A 6,109-nucleotide genomic window follows, 5' to 3' on the forward strand; every position below is an offset into this window, starting at 1 on the left:
GCTCGGACTTTCATCCACAATTCCTTCTTCTTCTGGACTTTTTTTCCTCCATCCTGCTCCCACCCCAGTCGGCACTCCGAGCGGGGTGGTTGGACTGACACGCTCCAGGGGTTCCATGGATCCCAGCCCCTCTGTGACCCCCCCACACACACCCTGGGGAGCTTTCCTGGCTGCCCTGCCCCACAGCTTGGTTGAATGCCACCCCATGTTGTCTCGCCTGACACCCTCTTAGCGCCTTCTGGCATCACACCGCCCCCTCCCAGCATCTTCCAGCACCGTCAGGGGTCACGCATGTTGGGAGGTTTCTGATTGAAACCAAAGGAAGAGCAATGAGGCTGCCATCGGCATCCCCCCTTGGCCAGGTTGCTTGTGTTTACAATACGGCTTGGGGGTGAGTTTTGCAGCAAGCCGCATGCCACCCCGTTGCTCTGAAGGGTCACAGACACCAAGGTGCTGGTTGGTCCATCACGGCTGGTGGGACAGGCCCCAAGGAGCCAGCCCTGGCATCGCATCCATCCTAGCAGCTCACGTGGGAAACCTCCATTCTAGCCGAGGGCAGAGAGGGGTGTGTGGTGCTTGTAAAGGTAATGGCAGCAGAGAGGTCAAACCCTCACTTGAGGCTGTCATCGCCACGGGCTTCCCAGAAGAGAGCCCTTGCAAAAGTCCTAAAGGGGCCAAAATGTGGGTGAAGCACAAACAACTGAGGTCCCTTGTGCACAAAGGGGCAGGGAAGACTTGAAGTCACCTGGTCCCCAGGTAATCCAACCTGACTCACCGCAGCATCCCAGTGTTTGTAATGGATTTGCTCTGACTGGACTGACACCAAAGTTGAAGGGCTCCTTCCTCCCTAAATCCTCCTGGGAAGCAGAAGGGGTCTTTTGTGGCCACTTGCCCTTAGGGACAGACTTCTGCAAAACCCTCGTGTTGGCTTTGCAGACTGGGCAGTGGCCAGAAAGGGCAGCTGCTCTGTAAAGGATGGGAACTGAAACGTATCCAGCGAGCAGCCACCAAGCCAAACAGAAGAAGTCTTTAGGAATAATAAACACTTTGAATTTACAAAGATTCTTTTTTCCCCCCAGTAAATAAATCTGATTCGTGTAAACAGCATTAACGCTTCTTGGATAAAATACACAAAACCATTCCTCAGTCATGTTTCCTCTCCCTGGGGAGTGCCTCATTGATGCTTCCATCTAAGTAGGTAAATCTTGATGTCTTACCTGCAAAGGTTCATGACTCCAGCCTAAAAGACAAGAAATAGAGGTTTCAGGTCTTCCTGAGAAAAAGGTGAGGGTTTGAACCCTCTTAGGTACTGCCTAACCCAAGGCTTTCTCAGCTGCACCTCTGTAAAACAGAGATATTTTATGAGTACCCCCAGTGCTCTCTTTAAAAGGGAGGAGTGATCTACACTCTCCCCAGAAAGGAGCGACCCGATTCTCTGGCTCTGGGAAAGATTTAGGGCTGCGAAGCCTGATCTGATGGATGTGCATTTTTCCAGGTCAGAGCTAGACCCCTTGGCCCCAGAAGGGAACGAGCCTTAAAATTCACTCCTCCTCCACTGGCTATCATAATTTATTGCTTAAAGGGAAAGGCTTAAAGCTCCTAAAAAGTGAAACGAAAAGAGGAGGGAGATCACAGCAAAGGCATTGCCAACGGCTGAGTCCTCCGAAAGCAGCAGCAGGTTGCAATTTCTCTGCAAAAAAGGACAGTGAAGCTCCCATGGGGTGTCGGGGCCAAACACCTGGACATAGGCTCCTGCCTTGTCTCCCCCATGCTAGACTTTTGCAAGGTTCCTCTCATTCACACAGCTGGTTTATAGACTTGTGAGCTTCTTTCCTGGACACCCCCAAGGAACAGGAACCCCAGATCCCGGGAAGAGCATCTTCCCCCAGAAGCTGCCTGTCCTAGGATGAGCTCACCAGGATCACCATGTTCGAGTTACAACTTTCCAAAATGAGGGTTGATGTCCTCGAGAGACCAAGCCCCGCACCACGGTCAGCAGAAGTTTGTTGAACCCAAAACGTTGGAAAGCAACTTGGCAAAGATTTTTCCCAGCAAAGTATTTTCCTGGAGACTGAGCAAGCAGCAGCTGAGGAGGGACAAGGGTCTGCGAGGAGTCAGGGCTGGGAGGGATGGGGCAGCCCTGCCACCTTCCTGCACCCAGCACTGGCACGTTTCCTGAGTCCCCTGAGTGATACGCTGCTTTTCCTGCCCCAAAAAGAGTGGATTGCTTGTGCCAAGATACACAGAGCAAGGCACAAGCAGGACTGGAAAGCACTCGGTGTGCAGGAAGATGGTCAAGATCCATTTGGGATCAGAGAGCTCACTTGGAAAAGCATCTCCCGCAAACCCTGCGGGCAAATTCCCTGTTTTTATCCACCACTGCTGGCTTCCTTCCTCCCCATACCTCCCTCCCAGTCCTGCTGCCTCCTCGTTCTTCTCCACTGCATCCCTATTCATTATTCCTCTCCAGCAGGACTCTCTGTACCGCCTAAGCCTTCAATTAGCTTCTGTGGATCTGTTTGAGAGCGGTTCAACTGTTGCAAAGAAATATTCAAATATACTAGGGCTATCAGACTGTGACCAACTTATTTGTGAATGACCATTGCTTTGGTTTGCACTTGTTTTAACCTCTGCTTTCAGACGGATGTTTAGTTTGAAATGAAATCCATGGGCAGTGGACTCTCTGCACATTCATACAAATACTCTAAAATCAATCACGTAGAAAATTGCACTTACACAAATAGACACTTCTATACACATTTCAGAGCAAGCAATAAGCAGAAATAACAGCTGCTCCACTAAAAGGGAGGAATCTTAAGACATACCCTAAGCCAAAATGAAGAAATCTTCAGCAATAATAAACATCTATTATTTAAAAACCTTTTCCTGTATAAACAAATCTGAAGGCTGAAATTACTGAATCATTAAGAACATAAATATTTTTTACTTTATTCTGTGAGCTGCAAAGAAAGGCCAGAAGGAGAGCTTTTAAAGAAAAAACACCTTTCCAGCTCTCCAGTAATAGTTTTAGGAGAAATGATCAACAGCACAGAACTAAAAGGATTTTTGTATTTGTCTGCCATATTACATTTCTGCTGTCCTCATAATAGTATAAGCAATAATTCCCATCGTAAAAAGTTATAGTGACATTTGGTATAATCCACACCCTTGCAAGAGGCTGAATCTCCATTTCATTTTGATCTCTAGTTAATGGTGATTTCAGGTCAGATTTTTTTTTTTTAACCCAGACCAGCCTTTGCTCTCATTTTCACAAACTCTGAGCAAAAAAATAGCTCTGAGCGTGTTTGCTGTGCTCTTGTTTTAAACTCAGCAGAATTTATTCAGAAGAATAAATAGATGGTCCTTCTTTCATTTTACTCTCAGAGCATTTGTGAAATGCCCAGCGGGCGGACTGCTGCTGTGGCTGGAGATGCAGCCCTGCATGGGATATGGCAGGACCTGAGTGGTTCTGGGACAAAAGGGGTTGAAACATACAAAAAATGATCCAGAAAGATGGAATCAGAGTATTGCAGAAAAATATTTCCCATCGACAGCAGCACTGACAGCCAGCGGTGCGTGCCTGGCTTGGGTCGGGAGTTCAACAGAGGAGTCTATTAACTGGTGGGAAATGACCTTAACCATCAGCCTGTCAATATTTGTATGAGATATATCCCATCTCATCCCATGCTCTCACTTCGTTACCTGTTTTCACTACCAGTACTAATATCAAGGGAAAAGATTTCCCTTCTGTGCCTTTTTAGGTCTTTTTTGAACAACAACTTCACCCCAAATACTTCCACACTCAACTTTTGGGCCTTCTTTCCATGTTCTATGTGTTAACGACGTGGCAGATGTTCCTTCACACCACGCTCTTGCTTTCTCTCATCAGTCTTGTGAAAAGATCCCAATAAAGATCTCATAATCCTCTTCGTTTCCCTTTGTAGACAGCTCCATTTGATGTGTCCAGAGCCTGCTGAAAAAGGAAGAGAACTAATCCCGCTTGCTTCCACCGCACACAGCGGGGAATTCGTGGGATTTACGTTCCAGCTCCACTCAAAGCTGTGTCCAAAAGGCCCTCTGTACGTGTAAAGTGTTATTATTAAGCACAGTAACATCTAGGTCAGCAATTGGAGTAGTGTCAGGCAGCGTGAACTGTCTTTTGAAACCTCAGAAGAGCCTGTCCAGCCCTTTAGAGAGGTGACATGCGGTGGAAATTCAGAATAAAATAAAAATCAGGGTAGCGTTTGGGGGAGGTAGAGTGGAGAAGAACAGAAAGGAGCAAAAATAAGACATGCTTTGGCTACCAAATGCAGTGCGAGGGACCAGTGCTTCATTAGAGCCCGAGAAAGGGAAAGCCTCCTGCTCGGTGCTGCGGTGGCACAGCCGACTTACCCCCGTCAAAAGGCATGAGCCTCTGCCAGTTCCTCAGTCTACAGCATCCATCGTGGCCTTCATCGTGAGCTATAGACCATTTGGGTATCCAGCAGTTCCCAGCCCAGGCGTTTGCCTGGGAGGAGCCGCGATGCTCCTTGGCGAAGGCAGTGCAAGCCCAATTCTGCCGCATCCCCCAAAAAGCTGCTTAAAGGGAATCAGGTTCGGTCATTGTTTATTTTCTCTCTCCTTTCTGATTAAGGGTGAACTTACCGCTGAATGTCTTAGGTCTGGCCAAATTAATCTCCTCTGAGCGATGCTCAGCTGCATCCCCACAAGCATTTAGCAGGGTAGATGCCCTGAGTTTGCTCGAGAGCTTGAGAAGGCACCACCCCATCCTCCTGTCCTTGGGGGCCTTCAGGGAGCACTGGCCAAGAAGGCAATTACACACAATATTCTGCTTCCTTTAAATATATCATTGTGATGGAAGAAATATGTGCTTTATCTTCTCTGGTATAAACAAAACCATTCTCTTACTTCATCGTATAAGCTTGTAATTATCTTCCCACATTAGATACTTTGAGATAAATCTTTTCAAGAACGCCTCTCCGTTGCTCTCTGTTTCTCTCTCATACGCTGACAGGCACACACACAAAATAAACCCATTGAAACTCCTGAGTAGTGCTATGGGGCCAAACTGATATCCACCCTCATCTGTTTTCTATTTTCCCCTCCTTCCCCCTGCCCCATATTGCAGATATATGATACAGTAAAATTATAGAGCAGGAAGTCACAAGAAGCAGCAGTTCAACTTTCAGGGAATAATTCAGTGTCACTTAGTTATATCGTCCATATATGAAAAAGGAAAAAGAGAGATAGAAAGCAGCTCCCACAAGGCATTTCTAGCTCTCACATGTTCTCATTTTATTCCTTATCCTGCAATTTATCTTCCTGTTTTCAGCAAGCCAGCAATGAAATAGAAAAACCCTAAGAAATCTTACTCTGACATATCTTTCTGGGGAGTATTCATTTCCATGCATAGCTGCGTAAGCTATGGAAAAGTCTGTGCCATCACTGGAGAGCAAACCACTTGACAAGCAGAGTCTACAGACCTTAAAATGGATAAAAGCAAGTTTTTTCTGGCCTGCTTCAACTGATTTAAAGGTCTGATAGACGCCCAACGTCAGTGCGGTAATCTGCTGGGGTTGGCCTCAAGCCATTTTGTAATGCAGGAAGGGAGCAAACGTTTGAGCATCCTGAGCCAAATTACAGCAGACTGTTATTCTGGGATGTTAAGCTTTGAAATCTGAATTCATTTAGTTTATTATGATATATTGGAACGTCCTAAATTAAAAAAAAAAAAAAAAAATGCTCGTTAACTTCAGTTAAATAGAAGAGGCAGAAGAAACCATTGCCTGCCAAAAAGATACACAAACTATGTTGTGTCAGTAGACCATCTCGTAACGGGAGATGCGTAGCCAGAAGGCTGCTTCTGTTAGCCCACAGGCTTTGGATGAAATTCAGCTCACCGAAAGCACGACAAAACTCTGACTTCAAGACCAACCTCAGAACAGCCCTCCATAGCTCAGCACAGTAATTTCTTCAGCAAGATTTAAGGAGCCACTTTCTTCTCCATCTCTCTCGATCATAACAATATGCTGCACCCAACGTGATAAGGTGGTCATTACCTACTGATGACAGGGTCTCTGAGCAATTATCTCTTGATACATTTCACATG

Source organism: Numenius arquata, chromosome 11 (assembly GCF_964106895.1).
Source record: "Numenius arquata chromosome 11, bNumArq3.hap1.1, whole genome shotgun sequence".
In the NCBI taxonomy this organism is placed as follows: domain Eukaryota; kingdom Metazoa; phylum Chordata; class Aves; order Charadriiformes; family Scolopacidae; genus Numenius; species Numenius arquata.